Source organism: Triturus cristatus, chromosome 12 (genome assembly GCF_964204655.1).
Source record: "Triturus cristatus chromosome 12, aTriCri1.1, whole genome shotgun sequence".
Taxonomy (NCBI): Eukaryota; Metazoa; Chordata; class Amphibia; order Caudata; family Salamandridae; genus Triturus; species Triturus cristatus.
This window is the reverse complement of record NC_140595.1, coordinates 136769213-136793437: the sequence shown is the minus strand read 5'-3', so window position 1 is coordinate 136793437 and position 24225 is coordinate 136769213.

The window sequence follows — 24225 nt, the reverse complement described above, 5'->3', positions numbered from 1 at the left end:
ACTTACATTAGGGCCTAGATACCCTTACTAAGCCATTGTCTCTCCTTTTATCATCTGTTTCTCGCACTCTCAAATTTACTTTTATTGCTTTCTCACCCTGGCTCACTTTTCTCAGCTCTCGGTTGCACCGTTTCTATTTTGGATACTTCCTCGCCGCTCGCTTTCTCCCCCGTGGATGGACCAGTCTGAATGACCTGAGGCGCAGTCATTTGATTCAACCCCGCAAGTCGCTGGAGACAGGGGCGTGACGCAGCAGGCCTCTGCAGCGGCTGAGGGGAGCCCCCATCCCTTCAGGGGCTCCCCAACACTTCATGGCCAATGAAGATCTAAGAGACATTGGAGATTCGGGACTCTTCCAGGCCTTTAAGTGGGGTGCAAAACGTAGGAAGCGGGGGATTCTAAAAGAGGCGTGGCTTGCTAACTAAGGGCGTGGCTGAACCATGCTGACTGCATGTTTGTGATCCCTGCAGTGTGCCGGGGTGGTAATTTGAGGCAAGATGATGTAAAACATGTGAATTGAAACGGGAGCTATATTCACTTGCATGGAGCGCCTAGACATTGTTTATATTAATTGTTGAAAACTCGATCAGGGTTATTTGCCAGTATGTTTAAGGACATGAATAGAGTGCCCAAGAGGGACCCGTTTCAGTTTTCGTCTTTAATTAGTGACAGGCCTGAGACCTGGAGGGACACGGCCCACTTAAAGCCATCTTCACATTCTGCAGGGAGGTCTCATCATTTCGTTTAACAGCACTGGTTGTAGGAACTGGGCGAACTTAAGTTGAATGCCTTCTAGCAGTGTTTGTAAAGGGCAGCATTGTAGTTCTAAAACACTAGTGGTGGGCGAGCCCCGAAATTAATATGGAGAGGCGAGCAAATGCACAGAACTTTCCCAAAGTGACCTTCTGAGGTCCATCAAATGAGCACCATGGAAGAATTTAGCTTGGCCTGCAACTTTAAGACAGTTGAGGTTAGGCTAGGACTTTTAATAAAAATAAAAAAATGAATTTTGCACCTGGACATGCACAGGCATTCTGTAATCTTTTCCAGAAATCGGCTGTCACAGTTCACTTCAATCCTCCCCAAAAGTACCCTGCTCCAGGCAGCGTCGTGGCTTCCAGCCAAAGGCACTGTTGCTTCGCAGCCAGCCCACGCGACCGCAGAAGGAGATCTGCACGGACAGGAAGCTGCTCGGCAGGAAAAGGAAACTCCCGCGTCTTTTCTTGAAAGTGCTCATTGTGCTTGCTTTCTGAAAGGGGGGTGATCTGGAACCCGGGTGCTAGAGGGGCTTGTTTTCTGAAGCTGGGGGGTGATTTGAAACAAGGGTGCTTGTTTTCTGAGGAGGGGGTTGATGTGGAATGCGGGTACTAGAGGGGCTTGTTTTCTAAAAGAGGTTGTGACCTGGAACACTGGTGCTAGAGGGGCTTGTTTTCTGAAGATGGGAGGTGATTTGAAACAAGGGTGCTAGAAGTGCTTGTTTTCTGAAGGGAGGGGTGTGATCTGGAAGACGGGGGCTAGAGGGGCTTGTTTTTCGAGGGGGGGGGGGGGTGATCTGGAACGTGGGTGCTAGAGGGGTTTGTTTTCTGAAAGGGGGTGTGACCTGGAACACAGGTGCTAGAGGGACTTGTTTTCTGAAAGGGGGTGTGACCTGGAACACAGGTGCTAGAGGGACTTGTTTTCTAAAAGAGGGGGTGACCTGGAACACAGGTGCTAGAAGGGCTTGTTTTCCCGGTGGGGAGCGGTGATCTGGAATGCGGTTGTTAGAGGGGCTTGTTTTCTGAAGGGGGTGTTCTGGAACACAGGTGCTAGAGGGGCTTGTTTTCTGAAGATGGGAGTGATCTGAAACAAGGGTGCTTGTTTTCTGAGGAGGGGGTTGATGTGGAATGCGTGTGCTAGAGGGACTTGTTTTCTGAAGGGGGTGTTCTGGAACACAGGTGCTAGAGGGGCTTGTTTTCTGAAGATGGGAGTGATCTGAAACAAGGGTGCTTGTTTTCTGAGGAGGGGGTTGATGTGGAATGCGTGTGCTAGAGGGGCTTGTTTTCTGAAGGGGGTGATCTGGAACGCGGGTGCTAGAGGGGCTTGTTTTCTGAAGATGGGAGTGATCTGAAACAAGGGTGCTTGTTTTCTGAGGAGGGGATTGATGTGGAATGCGGGTGCTAGAGGGGCTTGTTTTCTGAAGGGGGTGATCTGGAACGCGGGTGCTAGAGGGGCTTGTTTTTTAAAGGGTGATCAGGGTCACGGACGCTAGAGTAACCAAGAGGGGTGATGGTATACACGTAGATCTTGAGTTGCTCCCTGGCATGTATGAGTAGCTCGTGGAGTGGTTCTATCATCGTCCAATGGATAGTGGAAGTGACATCATGCAACCTCTGACTACTATCAGTTTATAATATGTTAAAATCACGAGACCCGTAATTTTCTTAAAATGTGGACTATGCTGCTAGAACTCTTAAGATTTTCTACATCAGACATAAGTAAGGTATCCAATCTTCATTTTAGTTTGACATTCTGCTCATTTCATCTGGAAATGCTAGAATAGATTTTCCAAATGAATGGCTCAAAGTCCTGGAATGCAAAGAATGTAGAAGGACTAGGAGACAGATTTCCAAAGCATTTTTGTGGTTGCAAACCATGGACGGCAAAAGTTGCTCCAACAACCAACACTTTCACAAGTCCATTGCTTTTTCCCAGCTGAACTCCCTGGCACGCATCTCTCAAGAGACGAAAGAGCTTGTAAAGTCTGCCAATTGTGATGAGAGAACACCTTCAAAAAAACAACTAAATTAGTAATTCTATTGCCTATGAATTCCATGCCCACGTTCCGTAACAGAGCGCTGCTTTTGGAAAGATCATTCATGGTACGGGTAGGTAGAATGACGTCAGTTGTAAACATGATGCTTGGAGTGTATTTGTGTGATAGTTTTTTCATCTTTAGATTGTCCCAGCTATATCTGAATGTTTGCTCAATACTCCTGTTCCTTATACAAGCTGGCCGTGTATTTTGGAAATCTGCAACCTCCTGAGATGTATTTTTGAAATTGATCTTTTATCTCAAATTTTTGTCCTGCATGATGACTCTTTGGCATTAATTTTTACAATCACTGCCAAGAATTTGCCAGCTTGCCATGTTAGCACCCAAACTCCCCTACCACCCGCACTAGGGGGTAAAAAAAAGGCAAGACATTTGGTTAATGCGTGCTGGAAGTTGGATGTACATCGATTTAAATTGTGGAATGTTATTTTCCCCAGAATTAAAAAAAAGAAAGAAATTTGACGGGATATTTCGAGGTCAAAATGTGATTCCTCATTTCGAGAACATAACTTGTGATCCCAAATTTTGATACATTGATATGGCTGGAATAGGTGATTCTGGCTCCCCCATCAGAGCTCCAAAATAAGGATAACATTATGCAGTGTGCATTTATTTATAGAGCAGACAGTCTTAGAGCTTCTTGGTGCTAAGTAAAAGCCAACAGTTAAAACACACGCACAGGGCTGGACTGGCCGTAGCGGGCACCAGGCGTTTCCCCGGTGGGCTGTAAGGGTGTGGGCCGGTTTTCGACCGGTGGGAGGGGGGGGTGTTTTTGTTACTGGGGGGCGGTTTTGCAGCAGTGCTGCAAAATCAGCCCCTGGCAACAAAAGCGCAGCAGCAGAGGTCCCACCAGCACCCATTCACCGCCGCCCCGGTCGGACGTAATTGCCAGGGCTGGTTTGCTATCCCAGTCCGGCCCTGCACACACACACACAAAACAGAGCACACCAAGCAGATCAACACAAGTGGCTGGCAGCTTACAAGAATCACTGGTCAAACAGCCAGGAATCCAGAAGCCTTTTCAAATCCCTGATAGTGGCTCATGTCATGGGATACACATTTTGTCAGAACCTTTTCGTGAGCCACAGAGCAAGGAGAGAGCTACTCAGCCTGAACCGTGGTGGTTGGGGTCTTTTATCACTGATGTCCCGAGGCCTGACTTGCTACGGTACTGTGAACTGGCTCAAAGGACACCGTAACGCACTCGACACTCAGGCTAGTGGAGTAAGCAGTCAGAGGCAGAGACCCAGTACTCAAGCAGTTATGCAAAAGAGACAATCCTGTGGCTTTCTTTATAGAGAAATAGACGTACTTTTATTACACACTAGTATGGAATACTTTGCAAAGTGACGTTGATCAAGTACAGGGTTCTAATAAGGGTTCTAGGCAAGATCATGGCAAATGGGTGAGCTCACTATGGCATGTGGAAGCAGGCTCCTTGGTGCTGTAACCATCTAGGCCAGTTCAATCATGCCCCACTATTAAAAAGTTCTCTCGGGCTACAATGTGTAAGGGTCAAAATACCTGTTCATTTTAGCAGCAAAGGCAAAGTTAATGTTTGAGTTCACTGGGTTGGTTTACATAGAATATCTGTTGCTTGGGAATTTGTAGCACAAGGTCCACAGAGAACCGCAGTTCGAACTTTCCTCCTGGTGATTTACAGCAACAACACGAGGGGGAGCCCCAGTTCCTTTTCCCAGTGTTTTTTTTGGAAATGTGGCAGCTCAAGAATAGCAACAACTGAAGCGCAGGTGGTTCCACCATTCAAACAAGAAGAACCATTTGCATCTATAGGTCCTCCAACCACTGTGTCAGCTCCAGGTAAAGTCAGCACAAGTCAGTCTGCTCTTGCTGGTGAGTTGCAAGTTTGTGCTGATTGGCAGTCTCACAGGCTGTCTGCTGTGTCAGGAAATAATTGCCCCTAGATTTATTAAAAGCACAACCGCATGGTGGCACGTGGTGGGACCTTGACCTCTGGATGGAGGCAGGGGCGACAAAAGTGGGGGGATCTGTTTAGAGATGCGGAGTTACTCCTGTTCCAGGAATTTAACACAGAATTTGATCTACCTGAGGGACACTATCTGCAGCGCAGAGCACTCACGGCAGCAATGCACACACATTGGAACATGGACACTACTGAACCTCCTACATCACAGAGTTGCCAATATATAGCACTTTCAGCAGGCACTATCAAGACAGTCTCCTGGTTATACAGGGCATTGCAAACAGCCTCTGGAGAAATTACGAGCCCGCCGGGAGCCGATTTGGGCATCCCTATCACTGCTAAGGACTGGGACGGTGTTCTAGAAAGAACATCCAAGGTCTCTAGGAATGCTTGCTTCAAAATCATTAATTACTACGCCCTCCATCGGTCATACTTGACCCCAGAATGCATGCGCCGATACCTCCAAGTGGCTGCCGCAGCATGCCCTAGATGCGGAGAAGGAGGGGTACACATCATACACATGTTTTGGGAATGTCCCATACTAACTTTATTCTTGGAAGAGGTCTTACACATGGCTGAGAAAGCCATTGAGAGGGAGGTTCCCCACATCTTGAGACACTGTTTCCTGGGATGGTTTGCCCACACATTTAAGACGAAAGTCACAATAAAGTTCCAAGACTTAGCATTTATCCTGGCCAAATGAGAGATAGTGAGAAACTGGAAATCCCCGGGGGGCACCCGGTCTAAAGTATGGAAAAAAGAAATGATTAAATGGGTGGGATGCAAGGGGAGGATACTGCTACGAGAAGCCCAGAGAGGCATAGGAAAGATTGAAGTAGCTAGAGCCTGGTAATCTCTGGTGGATAATCTCTCCAATCCTGAGAAAGATACACCCGCTGGGTCACCTGAATGTTCGCCAAGATTATTTTTAATTTGTGCTGTGCCACCTGCCATCGTCCTGAAGAAGACTCGCAGTGGAGGTATAAGTCACCCTCTAAGCACAAGCCGAATCGAAACGTCGACGCACCCCACCCACCAAAGGCCTGTATCACATCCCATCCCCCTCGCTTGATGTTGCATTTATGCATTTACAAAAAACTATAAAAAATGTTATAAATAATCTGTTTGGGACAGGCCTTTCTGTACTGGTCTCTTTACCAGTCCATTGCCAAAGCATTAAAAATGTATAAACTCTGAATATTTGTGACTATTCATCTTTCACTACCCATCACAAGCACACCCATTCTTCTCCCATCCCTTGAGCAATGTTTTTACCTTCCTTTTGTCAAATTAATTTTGATCTGTTTCAAGTATATGAAATTGAATATACTGAAACCTAAACAATTCTTTGGCGCTATTGTGTTTTACATTGACTGTACATTCTAAACAATGCCATCTTAGACAGCAGGGTATGTTGTTGCGTTCATTTTTGGTATTTTTTTTACCAGTGTTTGACTTATCTAAGCTACACACACATGATAAACTATAATCTGTTCTTCTCTAAAAGCAGTCACGGACCGCTTGTTTCATTACCGCATTGTACCCAGATCTTGTGGCGATTATTGGGTTACCCCATTATTTTGTAATGGGTGCCGACTGCCATGTCCTACATTGCACACCCAATGGTACTTAATGGGGACCAACGCTTAATGTTGTATGGTTCGCGTCTCCCTGTCTGACACATGCGAGCCCTCTCTTTGACCAAAATGGGCAAGGTTACTTCGAGAATGCTGTACCGACTCATGGGATGGGGAGGGTGGGGAGTTGCTTGGGGATTACTTGTTTTCCATTGAATAGACACATGTCAATTGACACATTTGTATTGTTTGATTAATGAAAACCAGTCAACTCTGTTTAAAAAAAAAAGCCTTGTCAGGAAACTTACTAAGTGATCAGGAGACTCACTTCTAGACTTGGGTTGGCACTGGTCACCCTGCCTTGATCCAGTCTGCTCTGACGGACTGTCCCATGATCTGGGCAGACTGGCTGGGCTTCTGCTCAGTAACCTCCCTGCAGGCTCAGGCACTTCTACCCATCTCTCAGCAGGCTGGGAAGTCTTCCAGGGACGAAGCAGACTTGTGCCTCTTCCAGCAAGATGGCACAGACTTCAGGTGATGACCCTTGATCTCTGGACATCAGGCTGGCAAGGACACCAGCCTGGGATCTCGGCAGCTCTTTGAGTACTCAGAGGAGCAATCCTTCCCTTGGGTATGAAAAAACTGGAACAGGAACCAAGTGGGATAGCTTAGATCTCAATTTTACAGTCAATTCCAGACGGGGGATGTTGATTCCAAACTCATGGTTCTGGAATCAGTTTGAATTGGTTCCCTATCAAAACGACCTTCTTTCACAGAGCAGATAGTCCTTGTTGAGGGTGATGGCCTTTGCAGCAGAAAGTGACAAGGCTGGCTCTGAACTGGAACCCACAAAACACAGGACCACTGAAGTGTGAAGACTCTGCAATTGGCTGCAATCAGGCTTCTGGAGTAGCACTCTAGTGAGAGCCAAAGGGGCAGGCCCTGGAAGGAAATCTTTCTCTGCACAACGAAGGAGAGGCCCGCGTCTTACCTGCCCACCACCACCATAAGCGAAATGGCATTGCTGAGCAAGTAATCATTAGCAGGCCCTTGGTAGTAAAAGGTCACTGCTGTATTTGTACAGCCGTATCTCTGTCGTCCCACACTTCAGTGTCTGAGGCTACTCTTGAATGCAAGCAATATTCTATCACTATCAGGAGAGACGGTACCATGCATCTTGTGCTGCCTTTCAATGGGTCCCTCCAAAACATATCGTACCAGCCATATACTCAAAATAACATTGTAGTCCTGCCATCAGTCACCATACACACAGCATGCACAGGGCACTACACAGGGATGTCAGTGCAGGATCTGGGAATTACATTCAAGCAGTACTTTACTCAGATGGATCCTGTAGGCTGCACACTACTATATAAACAGGAAAGCCTGTGGTTCATATTATGCAACAGAAAAATGGTACTGTGCCACCGTTTAATATATCTGTCCCAGGACATGGATGGTGGTCCATTGTCTACTAGGGAGTGCACTTGATGCACCGCTCCAGACCTCAGAGGCAGGCCAAGAAAATATCAGCACACCAAATCACCTACAGCTGGGGTGCACATCTGTACTACAATGTAGGAGGCATTCCCATCCCAACAGACTTCCATAGTTCAACAGTGGTAACAGAAAAGGATCTGATGTCCAAGGTCACTGACTTGACTTGCAAAACCATCAAGGGACATTGGCTTGAAGCCTGTAGTATCTAATTGGGGAATTCACCCACGGATTTAGCTACCAGAAATCCTAGATTGTAAAATAGATTGGCTAATGTCCTATCGGCAGGGCTTTCAGGCATAACCTGTTGTGGATGGGCAACAAGTGCGAAGATCTCAGCAGAGTAGAAATAAGTTCCTTTCTTAAGTGCCCGTGACCAGATGGGTGGTGGCATTCTAAGCTAATCAAACCTGTTTTGGGTTCCTATTGAAGCAGCAAGATAGACTGAGCTGGAATAATTAAAGCTGAACAGAAGAGGATCGATCATTGCTGATCAGCATGTAAAATCGAGTGGGAATGAAAAACCGTTTTTTAAGAATTGTCAGCTAAGAAAAACAGGGACAGACTTCATATATAAACAAAATAAAAAGATCTGGTTGCAAAAACGCTCTAGCCGGTTGCAGTATCGGACCCATTACGTTATTCCATGAAGCATCGGCATAGGTGAGTAGAGGTCCTTTTGGTTGGACTGAGTTTTAGGACTTTAGGTGCACCCACCACAGTGCAGTGGTGAGATATGTAACATGGCAGCCAAATCATGGTTTGTGTTTTGGAGTCCTGTCAGTGACAGCAATATTTTCGCCATTGCAAAGTTGCAGGCTTTGCAAGGGTGAGAATCCAAATTGCAATCAATTAAATATATATTGCTTATGCAAATGTATTTGCAACTCATAATGCCAACATTGTGATTCCAGGAGAACTGCATGGAAAAGTGGCATGTGCTTGTTTCTTGGAATTAGGACGGAAATGTATCAATGCTTTTTGACCTCCCATGTGGTGGCAAACCCATTGAGAAGTTACCAACTGACGGTGTCAGTCCTCAACCACCTGCACAGTTATAGCTATTCGTGAGAGGCTACTTTCAATGTGTGAATGGCAGATGTGGGTATAGGGGGAGCAGACCGTGGTCCCATGGACCTCGGCATAGTCCTTAAACTCCTTTTTGAAACGCGTTCCTTATTTCAGCATTGAGTCTCCCGTCCCTTAAAAAACACAGGGGTTGAAATACCTGCAGTCCCCTACCAACATCCATCTCATTATTTGCAGATGTTTGCAAGGGCTTACAGAAGGATACCCGGTTTCATGACCATTGTTGAGGTAGGATTTCTGTTAATCCATGCAACCAAACTCTTTGAGCTGTGCTGGGTTGATCCAGCCAAAAGAAGAACAGATGATGGATGGAATGCTGAACAATGCAAACATTCATCCCCAGTCAACAGATCAGGGTTTAACCCATCTTTTTTTGCCCACCACGCCACCCCAGTTTGGACCCTGCCATGTGCAAATCAGTTTTGACTCTGTTCCTCATGGGAACAGTCCAACCCGAAGTGCCAAGCCAGGTCCTCCCTGGACCAGAAACAAGCATCCTGGGACCAGTTTCAGGCAATCACCTTGTCACGAATTGCAGGAAATAAGAGGCTAAGGGGTATATTCACAAGAACGTGTGATAACTGCCGCAAGAGTAGCCTAATGCAACTTCCAATATCGCAGCCCAATGCGGGAAAATTACGCCATGCCAACCAAGTATTCACAACGCGGCGGTAGCATGCGATAGTCAGCAGATAACGCGTAAACTGGACGCGCAAAATCCAACGCCATGCCGCAAAAATGCAATACGCGAACGCAAAAAAATGCGACGAGGCCAACGCGGTACAAAAAGCCGCGAAAACCAGCCACAGGCCTGCAAATACTATGCGTCTGGCGGGCAAATGCACCACAAAAAAGACAGAAACAACACATCAGAAACAAGCCAAAGCACATAGCAACATGGATGCAAACTAACCCAGCACAGAGGCCAATGCGAACCCCACAACCCCCACAGACCACCAGCAAGGAACAACGGACTCGGTGAAGGTCAAAGAGAAGAGGGAAAGGAAGACGGGATACAGACCGCAGGAAAACAAGACCATCGTCACGGAGGTGACAGAACACTACCAGCAACTGACCCACAAGCAGACCCCCTGGAGTGCAGTCGGAGTGCCGAGGAGGCCAATCCAGGAGGCCAAGAGGCACCGGCATGACGTGACAATGGAAACCAGGCACAAACCCGCTGCCAACAGGAAGGCAGCAACGACGACAGGAGGTGGCAGTCCAGCAACACAGTAGGAGCTGGAGGAAACCGAGGCCACAGTCATCAGTGTGGAGACGGTGCAAGGAGTAGGGAGTACGGACACAGCTCAAGAGAACCTGACAACATCAACAGGGCGAGTAACAAGCAGGGACTGAGGGACAGGGGGAGATTGGCACAATGGCACACAGGCACAACGAGGTGTAGCACACTGCATACCCACAATTACCCAGGATCATGTCCCTGAACCCCTTGGCACACTGCAGCACACACACACATAGCAAGAACAGCACACCCACATTGACGACAACGTGGTACAATACACATAGCCGACACTGCAGGACAGAGGACACAACTGGCTCCACACATGCACAGAAACATGCCTACTACATCTGACAGAGCTGGAAACTGTGAAATGGGAATGTACGCGTACGACCTCACATCTGTCATGTAGTCCAAATGTACACTGTCCCGCAGAAGAATCCAGCACCTCACAAACAGTCACAATGTACATTGCCATACAGTCTGCATGTAAACCAGAACAATGGGCCAACACATATGTCAACACAATGTCAACATGCATCTCCCCTTCACATTGCAGAGGGGCACACAACACCTCCAGTAGAGCACAGAAGACAACACATTTGTGATGCCAGAGAGGACCACCACACGGTCGACACCGATGCCCTACAACAGCCCATGGATATCCCACGCAACCTACCACCAGGACCAGGCCAGACAAGCTATTCAGAGGAGAACACAGAACCTGCAACAAACCACACAGCAGGAAGCACCCGCAAGCACAGCTGGCTCACAACACTTCACCTACCCACACATGGCACCCCAATGCCAGGTGTCAGCATGCCAAAAGGAGGTGGCCCAACAGGTGTGGGTGGGTGACGAAACCATGTAAGGTGAACTAGAACACATATGTTGGTGTCTATCACCCGCAGGGACCACCCACACACCACTAAGGAGACCCACACTGCCATAGAGACACATGGAGATGCACATTCACAGTACAGAACCACGCCCAGGGGTGCACAAATAGCAGTCACACACCCACGTTGGCCCTGCGTATGACGGCTCTGGCCACTCCCCTTACAAATTTAGTGGGTGATGACAAAGCTACATGTCTAAGCTCAAACCCGATGCCTGCGGTGACATGTCTGCATCCGATGTACACAGCACAATGTAATGTCGTAGTGCACAGGGCCCTCATGCATACAACAAGACCACAGGGACACACGTAGACATCATGTAGTACTGGCTACGGGCATGTGCGCTCGGCCCCTTTATTGGCAGGGACACATGTACAGTGACACCTGTGCTGGACGTGTGTGTGGTGAGTGCAAGCCAGCCCACACGCAGTGCTTGGTGCTGGCAACCATTTGATCAGTGGACACCAGTGCAGCGGAAACTGAAAACACCTGCATGACAGAGTCAACTGCTGAGCAACATGGAGGGAGCTGGAGAAAGTCCAGAGTCAACACAACATGCAAACAGACGTGTCCGTGAGTTGCAGTGCACTGAGGTAGGGGCACCACAGCTGAGCGTGCCCATGTGAAGAAAAAGTCTTGGATTGTGTCCCTTCGAGACATTCCTGATGCAGATGCAGTGGGGTGTGTTAGACCTGCATCATCTTCCTCATCAGCGTCCCAGGTCTCCCACACTGCTTGAGGTGACATTGCTGCGCAACCTCTCCACAACACAAAACTGGAGTGCTGAGCAGGGTATCCGACTGATGATGGTTTCCACGACAGGTGTGAGCAACTCCATAAGTCCATCAGGACCACCATTTAGACTCTGGCAGATGGCGGTTGGAGGTGGTCCTTGCGGTGGTGGCGTGTGCCTCCTGCGGTGCAACATCCGGGTCGGTCAGGCCTCGATTTGATATGTGAGCCCTGGTGGACCGCAGTTGAGGCCGGAGGCAGCGGACAGCGCAGGGCCACAGACACATGGCGTTGAAGACCCTGTGGCCATCGCCTCAGAGGCCATCCAATTGCTCAGAAGAAGGGGGCCCCGGACCTGACCAGCACAGAGTTAGTGGCCCTGGATGCACAGCGGCAGACACAGGCACCCTGCCACGGGACGGTAACTTTCGGTGCACTGAGGTAGGTCCACGCGCAGTGAGCGGGTCCTCATCGATGTCCAAGGTGGATGTGGCGGAGGCTTCCGGAGGACAGAGGAGGGTGTTCTCCAGGGCATAATGCAGAAGGTCTGATGTTATCAGGCAGCAGCAAATGGAGGAGTGGAAAGTGCCAGCCTCGTTTTCACCACCAATTCGGTATCAGCTACATGAGGATAAACACTAGCCACTAGTCAATAGACTCAGACGCCACCAATGTACGACCAGACAGTGTCCATGAATATCGGGTAACAGACTTAGTGGCACTGGTGCTGAGAGGGGATGCAGTCTGCAATGATGCTGGTACACTGATATGAACTCTGCCATCGCTAAATCAAGATTCTGTGACCTACTGGACCGCAGTGTAGGCCGGAGGCAGCGGTCAGCAGTGGCCCACACCCACCTGTCATTGGCTCGCGATGCACAGAGTTAGTGACACCAGGGCAGTTGTCGATAGTGTTCGATCACCTCCGTAACGATGATCCTGTTCGCTCCGGACTACAACGTGTCATCCTCATTCACCTCTCCTTGCGTGCGAGGAGATGTGTTCTGCATTTGAATAATCGATGTTCAGTTCCAATTCTGTGACTTACTCGTGCGCAGCATAGGACGAGGGCAGTAATCCACGTAGGCCCACAGACACGTGTGGTTGTAATGCTATGCACAGACTTGGTGGCACCACATCGAAGGGAGTATAGTGACATGAACTCTGCCTTAAATAATGTTCACTGCCATGGTGTAATTAAGACTCAGTTCCAAATGTGTGACCTACTTGACCATGGTGTAGGCCGGAGGCGGCAGTAGAGTACGTCAACGAGAAAGGACTAAAGCGGCGGGCCTCTGTTGTGGAGCCCGTGATGGTCTGAGGAGGCTGCCAAGTTCGCGGGCCTCGGGCTTGGAGCTTGCGCCTGCAAGTGGTGGGCCCTTCGTGACACACGCCGGTGTAGGCAGGTGATCAGTGTGGCCTGGCTGTGCAGGGGCGAGTGGTCCGGGGTATGCCATGCACACAGGATCACAGGCAACTCCGCTCACGAGGACGGCGTCAGCCTCGTGGCGTGGTGAGCGGCGCCATCCTGGCAGAGACATTGGGCTTTCCGGAAGAGGACCATGCCTAGGGCTACGTGCTTTTTATTCACACCCCTACGCTGGTCTGGCGTAGCCCGGGCAATCCAACTCCGCTCACGCATACGGGGGGGGGGTAACAGGCAACATTTCCGCAAAATCCCCCACTGGCCGGGGTGGCATAGTTGCGTCCACTGTCCACTACACTCCATACACCAGAGGTGTATGTCGCCATGGATATGGGTGTGTTCTGCATACTGCAGTCTGTCCAGCACATCTCCGCCACTCTAGGTATTGTGTAGATTCCCAATAATGGTTCTCTTGCATCCTTCACACATGCCTGGTTGCCACCTCTCCCCACATTGGACTAGTGTGTGGCTGAGGTGCCATGCCGTTGATGGCTCATGTTCACGGCTTTCCCAGGTTACCATTGTAAGTTGTCATGTCAAGTCTGGTGGGTGGGCATGTTGTTTTGCATGTTGGTTTTGTTTTTGTTGTTGTTGAGGTGAGTGGGGTGTTCATTTGGTACATGCCAAGGGGCTGTGCATTTTGCTTAGTGCCATTCTGGGGACGCTGGTTGCTGATGGACTGTCGGAGGATGGAGGAACCATGTCACGTGGCTGGGTTTTTGGAGGCGAGATTGGTGGAGGTTCCACGGTGTTCGGTTGTTGCCTGCACATTGATGCGAGACGTGTGCTTTCTGTTGCAGTGATTGTGTGCTGTGTCGGCAGGGGGCACATGTATGACATGTGTCCTGTGGATTGCCCACAACACGTGCGTGCATCCATCTATGGTGTATGGTCCTTTTTTGGTCTCCAGCGGATCCTGCACATTATGTTTGATGTATGGGGACTGGGGTACCAGGCTGTGGTGATGTCCAGGACAGGTGTGAGTGACTTGGATGTGGCTGGCTGTGTGACTCCTCTGACTGTGGCGGGTGTTGGTTGGGGGGTACCAGGGGCCAACAGGTGCAGCACAGCCAGCAGCTTTGTGAGGGGTGGGATGTTGGTTGTCCGCTGTGTTGGTGCAGTCGGCCGTTGGGCGTTGTTGGTCATGATGCGTGCGATGGTTGTCCTTTTGAGCCTGTATTGGGCAATGACATTGTCAGGTGTTGGGTCTGTGAGGCTGGTGTGTTTCCTGGGGGTCTGCTGTCTTTGTCAGCGCTGCCTGGGTGAGGGTCTGGGGGGGCGTGCTGGGTGCTGTATGGGGTCCTGGGGTGGTGGTGCTGGGTGTTATGGCTCTCTTCGGTGTCCAGGTTGCATGACCAGTGGCTCCATGGCATCTGCTGCCTTTCCGATGTGGCTGTGGGCTGAACTCCCTTTTGTGGTGCAGGCTGCGGTCTGACTTAGCACCAGGTCAGTGCAGGTGTTATTTTCCTGCTGCTAACGCGCCTTATTGCCTGTTTTGTGCTCTTCTCACAGTTCTGGCTGTTCGTTGTGAATGTTGTGGAGTAGTGTTGTCTCTGCTTATGGCACGGGAATGACCGGTTACTCACCGGTAATATTCATTACTCCGAGTCGTAGCCCTCCCCGTCCCAGTCCTAACCAGTTGAGCATAGCTCCTCCCACCAGACGCTCCCAAGCAACTTGAAACCCATCCCTTCCCTCCAGGCCACACCCATACCCTGAGGCATATAACACCGTGACCTGCCACTCCACATCCTGTATCAACCAAGCACAAGAAGCCGAACAGGGAGGGAGGGATGGGAACCAGGACTGGGACGGGGAGGGCTACGACTCGGAGTAATGAATATTACCGGTGAGTAACCGGTCATTACCTCCTCGTCAGCCCTCCCCGTCCGAGTCCTAACCAGTTGAGCAGATATCAAAGCAATAATCGGCTTCACTCAGTAGAAAAATAGACTTTAATAAGCATAGAAAAGTCACACCACCGGAGCAGAACGCAACACAGCGTCCCCAAACCCAGCAGACTCAGTCCCCCCAACCACCAAACGATAATGGGACATAAACGTGTGAGGAGAACTCCAGGTAGCAGCTCTGCAGATCTCGGCCATGGAAGCCCCCTGAAAACAAGCCCAGGAAGCCGCCACCCCCCGAGTTGACCTCCCCTGAACAGAACCAGGAGCCAATGCCCCACAGGCCTCATACGCAGCACCCACAGCCCACCGCAGCCCACCGCAGCCAACGACTGAGGGTAGCCCCAGAAGGCTTCAGACCTTGACCAGCCAGCCCAAAGGTCACAAAAAGGGATTCCACCTTACGAAAAGGCGCAGTACGCAACAAATAGACCTCCAGAGCCCTATGAACGTCCAAACAGTGCAGCCGCACCTCCACCTTCGAAAGAGGATCAGGACAGAAAACAGGCAACACCAGATCCGAAGAGCAGTGAAAAGAGGAAGGGATCTTGGGAACAAAGGAAGGATCAGGCCGCAGAACCACCCGATCAGGAAAAAAACGTAAAAAAGGGGCAGAACAAATCAAGGAGCCCAACTCCCCAATCCGCCGAGCCGAGGTAATAGCCACAAGGAACAGAACCTTGATAGTCAGAAACCTCAAAGACACCTCATGCAGAGGCTCAAAGGGAGCCACCTGCAAAGCCCCCAAAACCAGAGGCAGATCCCAACTAGGAGCAAAGGTCCGAATGACAGGCTTCTGAAGGAAACAACTCCGCAACAAGCGGGACACCAGGGGAACCACCGGGTCACAGACCGAACCCCGAAAGGCCCGGACAGCAGCCCACTGAGCCCTCAGGGAGGACACAGCGAGACCCAAGTCAAACCCGTCATTCAAAAACTCCAAGACACGCACCGGATCCACCTCCAACACGGACCACCCACGCGCCTCACACCAAGACCGAAAAGAAACCCAATGCCGGGCATAGGACTTGAGAGTCGAAGGGCGCCTGGACCTCTGAATAAATTCCGCCACAGAAGGAGAACACCCCAAAGCCACAAGGTTCATCCTCTCAACAGCCAACCCGCCAATCGCAGGCGGACCAGACACTCCCGAGACAGAGGGGGAAACGACAAGGGACAAGGGACCACCGGCAACCTCCAGCAGGGCCCCACCGCCAACTTCAATAACAGAGGGAACCAAGGCCTCCTGGACCAAACCGGAGCCACCAGGATCACTGAAGCCCGATCCAGCTTGACCTTCAGGAGAACACGCGGAAGCAGAGCAATAGGGGGAAAGGCATACAGCAGACCCCCCTCCCACCGGAAGGACAGGGCATCCACCCTCCAAACCGCCGCAGAGCGAACCAGAGAACAATACTTCTCCCTCAAGGCGTTCCCCGGAGCGGCAAACAGGTCCACCACCGGGATTCCGAACCGAGCCATTAGGCAACCAAACACCTTCTGAGTCAGGCACATGTCTGACAGGGAGGGAAACACCCTGCTCAGGCGATCCGCCTCCGTGTTCAAAATCCCCGGTAGATGCAAAGCCCTCAGAGACAGCAAGTGAGACTCCGCCCAAAGGCCGATACTTCGCGCCAACAAATTGAGGGAAGCCACCTTTGCGCTCCCTTGGCGGTTGATATAACACACCACCACCGTGTTGTCCGACCGTACCATCACATCCCTCTGGAGGATCCAAGGCAGAAAATGAGTCAAAGCCAACAGAACCGCCTTCAACTCCCTCCAATTCGAGGACATGCCCGCCTCCGGCACAGACCAGAGACCCTGCACCGACTCCTGACCCAAGACCGCACCCCAACCCAATTCGCTGGCATCGGTCGTCAGGACCAACCTCTCCTGGGACACAAAGGGCGAGCCCTGTAAGAGGTTCCAATCCACCAGCCACCAGGACAATTCTCAGGCGATGGACACGCCCCCCGGAATCAACTGTTCGTAATTCAGAGAGGCCGGATCCCAATGCTCCAGAAGATGATTCACCAGGGGGTACAAGTGTAGACGGGCCCAAGGAACAATCATAACAGTAGCTGACATTAGCCCCTGAACACGCAACCACTGGCGAGCCGTGGAAGACCGAGCCCCCAACACCTTCCTCAGCTCGTGCATAAGAGTCAATCTGCGAGGTTCCGACAGGAAGACCTTTCCCAACCTGGTGTTGAACACCCCCCCAATGAACAACAGATCCTGAGTGGGGTGAAGATGGGATTTCTCCAAGTTCAGAATCCACCCGAACCGTTGAAGGAGACTGCAAACCTCCATGGACTGAGCCTGAGCCTGAAGGAAAGAAGAGGAAGAAATCAACCAATCGTCCAAGTAAGGGAACACCTGAATACCCTGAGCATGCAACAAACCCACCAAGGGAGCCAACACCTTAGTAAACACCCTAGGGGAAGCAGACAGGCCAAACGGTAATACCTGGAACTGGAAATGATCCACCCCCACACAGAAACGCAGGAACCTCTGCGAATCCGCGTGCACTGGCACATGAAAATAAGCGTCCCGGAGATCGAGCGAAGTCAGGAAATCCCCCACCGACAGGAAGGGAAGAATCAACTGTAGAGTCACCATTTTGAAGGACCGATGAGGGATACATAAGTTCACCGCCTTCAGATCTAGCACAGGACGGAAGTCCCCATTTGGCTTCTGGATCAAGAACAGGATTGAGTAAACCCCCCGACCCCTTTGGCTCACAGGCACCTTCACCACAGCCCCCTTGGACACCAAGTCCCGAACTCCGTCCAACAGAGCACGGCATTTTGCCGGAGACCTGGGAACAGGGGTAGACCTGAACACATCCACCGGAGGAGTTCCAAATTCTATTCTGTAGCCCAGCCGGACCACCTGCAGGACCCACTGGTCCCGAACGAACTCCTCCCAGACAGGAAAAAAAGAAGTGAGGCGACCCCCAACCGGCAACCCCATCATCACATAGTCACGACTTGGAGGGACCTGCCGAAGAGGAAGCACCCTGTTGACCCCGGGACTTGTGGAAGGAAGGGACACCCCGGCCACGTCCCATACCACGAAAGGGCTGGGTCGCCATTTTAGACTGAAACGCCTGCCCAAAAGCCCGCTTATAACCCGCAAACTTCCCCTTCTGAGAAGAGCGGACCGGAGCCAACAATTTCTTGTCCTCCGCAGTCTTTTTAATCAAAGCCTCCAACGGCTCACCAAACAGTTTAGAGCCCGTGAAGGGGATCTTCATCACGGCCGCCTTTTGAGCAGCCTCCGCCTTCCAAGACTTAAGGCACAACTGCCTCCTAGCAGCAACCAAGGCACCCGCAGCCGCCGCCGCAGCGCTAAGGGAGTCAAAGGACAAATCTGCCAAGAAACGCAACTGCTGTTCCAACATGGATAAAGACTCCGATGGATCCTCATCCTGCATGAGCTGCGCAGAAATACCCTGACAGTCTTTAAGAATCGACTGCACAAGATAGCTGGTGTAAGCTGCAGACCGAACTGCAAGATTAGAGGCAGCAAAGGACCGCTTCAAGGCCCCTTCCACACGCTTGTCCCCAGGATCAGAAGGAACCGCATCCTCAGACACCACCAGGCTCTGAGACGCCATGCCAGCAAGCAGGGAATCCACCTTCACCACGGCCGGGAATTCCTCCGAGAAACCCTGCAAGGGATACCTCCTAGCCAGAAACCGGGGAAAGGCATGTTTGTCCACATCCTTCCATTCCCCCTCCAGCACCCTCCGCACAGAAGCATGAATGGGGAGGCTTTCAGGTTCTTTCTTCAGGTAATTAGCGAAGAAGTCTTCAGACTCTCCACCCGGCACGGGACCAGGGAACCCCAAATTGTCCCGAACATGCTGTAGAACACAACGAAGGTCCGACCCTTGGACAAAACAACCCTTCACCTCCTCATCAGAGTCCATGTCTGGATCGACCTCCGCCGAGGCATCCAATTTCTGTTTCTTAGGCCCAATGGGATCACGAGCCACAAAGGCAGCCGCCACCGCCGCCTCAATCATCTTCTGAATATCTATTAAGGAAGGAGCAGTGGAAGACCCAGCGACCACCTCCTCATCCACACAGCCGAGCTCACGTACGTCCGCACCTCTACCCTCCATGTTGTGAACATGAGAACAGAGATACAGACCCCATTAAATACCGAGCCTAACCAGGAGAGAAAAAAAAAATGTTTTATTCTCAAAGGCCAACCAGGGGAAGCCCCACCGATCCCCAGCCAATCCCCAACAGGACTGAAGGCCGGCCCAAAACCGGCCAATCAGAGACTTCCACCCATCCCATAAAAGGAAAGGACAGGACAGGGCCCAACCGTAAGAATACTAAGAAACCCAGAAGCCCCCGCACCAGGAACCAGTGAACAAGGTAAGAAACACCCCCAAAGCCCACTGAAGAAACCTGACTTGACAGAATCAAAGGGATTTGAACCTGTAACCATGAGAGTCAGAGCCCCAGACATAAACCATAAGGCCACAGTGACTCTTTAGAGCAGTAGGAGAGTAGAGCCACAAGAAACCCCAGACCACCCCCATCCGAATAGAGACAGACATGAGGACAGGAGAAACTCCTCCCCAGGGCACCCACAAAGCAGCACCCCCCAATCAGCAGGAGTACAACATCCAAGATCCGAGGAAGCGCAAAGCGGACAGCCTAGCAGAAAAACTGTAATCAGTAAACCAATTAGCCTCATAAACGCTAAACAAACAGGAGACATGCCCCCACTGACGAAAAATTAGAGAAGCCAAAACCGTCACGCCCTCGGCGCGCAGAAAGGCAAGTCGCGCCACACACACCTCCCCTCCCCCCGGGCGATCCTGCTAGAGCAGGGAACAAACCCGGAAGAGAGGACGCCGCAGCAGGGAGTCACCACCCCACACCAGGTAGTCCTGACCCCCCAACCCCACGGTCCCGCTACAGCAGGGACTCAAAGTAAATGCCTCAATAATATAAAACGGCACATAAGGGGTTTAAACGGGCGCTAAACATCCCGTTTCACACTCACCTGACAGGAGGCTAGAAGACCCAGCACCTCCTATCCCGTCGAAGTCCGCCCGGAAGTGAATCTGCAGAAAAAACAAACAGGATGTGGAGTGGCGGGTCACGGTGTTATATGCCTCAGGGTATGGGTGTGGCCTGGAGGGAAGGGATGGGTTTCAAGTTGCTTGGGAGTGTCTGGTGGGAGGAGCTATGCTCAACTGGTTAGGACTGGGACGGGGAGGGCTGACGAGGAGGTAATGCCTACTCTGCATCTCACTAGCGATAGTTGCGGGGGTCATCCGTGGCGATGTTTTTTGCGGATGCTATCGTGGGTAAACTGATGCTGTGGGCTGTTTACACCAGCTGGTGAATGGGGCAATACATTTATCACAACTTTGGCTGCGATATAGTGCCGTTAACCCGGTGATAGTTCCTTGTGAATATGCCCCTAAGTATTAACCCTTTTGCTTTCCTTGTTTGTATTTTAATTGTAAATCACCACACAAACACAAAAGTTCTGAAATGTTCTCCCTTTATCCTTCAGGGAATATCAACTCCTTCTGGCAGTTTCTCTTATCCAGGCATCCAGGGCGTAAAACCAGAAAAAAAAGAAAAGAAACAGGGTATATCAGCTTCAAGCACGGCTATTCAAGTTTGTGTAGGGAAGGGAATGGGGGATGCACACCCGACATGCACGCGTGCAGGTAGGCAAGTCGGCGTCATAGACAGAACCTTCACCCGTGTTTAGGCAAACAAAAATAAGAACAGCCGAGAGCCGCCCAGTGGTGTATGGCATAATAGTCAAGGTGTTCCCCCTTTTAGGAATCAGGTCAGTTCTTCTACCCGCTACCACTTCCCGGGAACTGGGCACACACTTATGCAAGCCACGCTCCTCCTGGAACGCGACTGGGTGGCTCGTGGGATCGTTGGCCTGCTGGCGTCTGTGTCGCCATTTCGATGTTGGGCTCTGGACTCCCCGGGTTGCACTCTGTGTTTCCTCCTCTCAGGTTACAGCTTTTGGCTTTCTGCTTCAGCGTGATGCTCCTCGTCTCCCCAACGTTGCTCTCCCTTCTCTCTTCCTGATCCGGCTTTGAACAGCCTAGGGGGGTGTGGTTCCTCCACACATCACCGTCAGGCAGAGGTGAATGCCGGGTCATCCCCTGCAGTATAGCACACCTCTTTGCTCGGATATTGGGGCTGGAAACAAAGCAGAGGTTTGGGCATATAAGGTACTGTTGACTCCTCCTCTAAGTCTTTGGGATCAGTGGGACATAGGGCCTGACATACCCTTCATCAGCCAGGCTAGCTTGAATCCAGTGGCACAGTGAGCATGGGACCCACGACTGGGCATACCTGGCGCACTTAGGCCAACAAAAGCAAAAAAAACAGAACAGGGTTGATACAGCCAGCACATGATGAAGGACAGGCAAGGTTGTGCGACAGGCGCTATTCATGTACAATATTTGCAATCAAACTTTGCCAATAATACAACTGGCTGTTCCTTGCTTTGCTCGGAGCAACCATACATGTTCCTATGTTTTTCAGAACATTCCACACCATCTCATGTTCCAATTAGTTCTTGGAGTATGTGATGCTACAGACTCTGTATCTTGTTCTAGAGAATTCTTGTAATTTCATTTAAACACAGAGTGGATCTTGTTCCACTCCCAAAACCTACCTTTTCCCCAAAAACGTTATGGTACTTGTATAAATTAGTGAAAATATGGAACAATGGAAGTAATGAATTACAGAGTATGTGGGCAATGCAACACTCAACATTTATACCACCCTGGCACACCATTTGAATTAGATATCTATGTTTTTGTTTTTAAAGCATGTGCTTGTGTATTTGCCATGTGCATATCCCAAATTTGCATTGACTTTCACTTATCAATAAGAAGTTATTATTTTTGTTCTATGTCATAATGTCAAGTGTAATGCTTAAAGGCAATTTAATCTGAAAGCAAATACCAACTTCTGATTAAACCTTGATAGCAATGATTATGTCAATAATTCCCAAACATTAATCCTGAAATGCTAATAAAAAATATTCATCATTTGTGTTTTAAGATTTTGTTTCTTCATCTTTACTACTGCTCCCATACATTCTATATATGCAGCAGAAAGCAAGACTGTTGACACAGTCCTTAGCCAAAACTGACATCATAGAGAAGAAATGGCCTTAAAGAACAAACAAACAATCAGCTCACCCACAAGTTTAAGCCTTTCCCCCTGTGGTTTCTAAACTTCAGTTGTTTGTAAAGATTAATGAGATTGTCCAGGATATTTAGAAGCGATATGGAGATATACAACACAAAAACTCCACCAGGCATTGTGGTTCGTCTGACAGCAGGCATATGTCTGGGAAGGAAGTTTATAGTTCAGAGGGGGGGCTCTGAGAAGTTGGCTCAAAGTAATTATCTGTAGGGTCAGAAGAATGGCACTCGTTTTTATTGACTCTCTGTCTGTCAAGCACAGCATCACCGCAGTATCAGTATAGTGTGTCCCTCTGCCTCACTTTATCTGTAATTAATTGCATTTATGTCTTCAAAATGTGCCCACCTGATAGGACTATTTGCTGCACTTCAAAAGATATAGGATTGATGACAGAGGAGAAATGGTCTCTACCATATCTCATAAATTCCTTTCCTGATTAAAGAAATCCTCATACTGCTATGCAGAAGAAATAGCACCAATTTCAACATTGGGCCTGATTAGGATGTCGGTCGGTAAGCCTCCAACTGCTTGCAGGACCGGACTGGGAACCAAAACTGGCCATGGCAAAGTGCTTGACCGGCCCCCCGGGCGGTTGGGGGTGCGGCCGAGCTGTTTGCCTGGGCCGGTTTCGGCCGATTTCGTTACAGCGGCCGATATTGCAGCTATGCTGCAAAAAATGCCCTGTAACAAAATCGGCCCCCCAGGAGCCCAAAACCGGCTCCCAACCCTGGCGTCCCACCGGGGAAATGCCCGGTGCCCGCTGTGAGAAGTTGGCCTGATATGTAGTGCTCACTATTCTAGTGATCACTGTGTATCATTCCAAACGACCCTTATTGATGATTGGTTGTAAGTCAACCTTTTAGACCAGCTATCCTAGTAGCGTGGATACGAGCAGTCTTTAGGCTAAACTCTAGAGGGCGTGTTAAGCCAGCTGTTTACCATCACATATACCCCTTGAACACCAAGTGAAAGGACACCACACAAGTTGTTATGAAAATAAAAGGATATTTATTTATAACAAGACTACCCTGGCTCTTTATGAGTCAGGGAGCTAAGCACACTACAAAACTCTTAGGAAAATACTTCAGTTGCACAATTTACACAAATGCCCGAGGGGCACGAGAAACCATCTACACTAACAGTGGAATGCGAATGGTTAGAGTCTGGAGATACTGATTCCGGAGTGATCCGATCAGTGGGACTAAACGAAAAAGGAACTGGACACTTGTAGAGCGAACCTGCGATGGAGCACCGAGATGCTCGAGTTACCTAGCCCGGAGGCTGCGGCTGCGTGAAGTTCGTCAAGATGTCGGGAGTCCTCGTGTAGTCTCAGGAGCCTGAAAGAAGAAGTTGCTGGCAGGCGACCAGTGACGATGTTCAGAGCGATCCAAGCCTGGATCGGTGGTGAAGGAAAACCTGAAAGCAGAGGGGACTCAGTTCTCAACCGCTAGCCAGCGATCGTGTGGGTACCAGGAGGGTACCGGCTGAAGTCACCTCGACCAGGTGAGTGGGTGACGTCGGACTCGGCTGTTCCTCGGACCAGGAGGCGCGGCGGCGACCAGGATGGAGGGCGAGCTGTCCCACGAAGGTGTCTGCTGTCGATGATGCTGGGCCCAGGAAGGGGCAGCGGATCTTGGCAGTGGCCACCCAAGCGGGGGAGTCAAGATGGCGTCGGGAGTGGACCAGGAGGGTCCGTGGTACTCCTCTGTTGAAGGGGAGCAAGAGCCAGTCTGGAGCAACCAGACTAGTGATGAAACAATCGTGGTGCGTCGTGAAGAGGGCCACAAGCCGGTCGGCAAGTGGTCGAACAACGCGGTGAACAACAAGGAGCGGAAGGGCCCCCACGCAGATCTCGGGGATGCTGGGGAGGCAGAC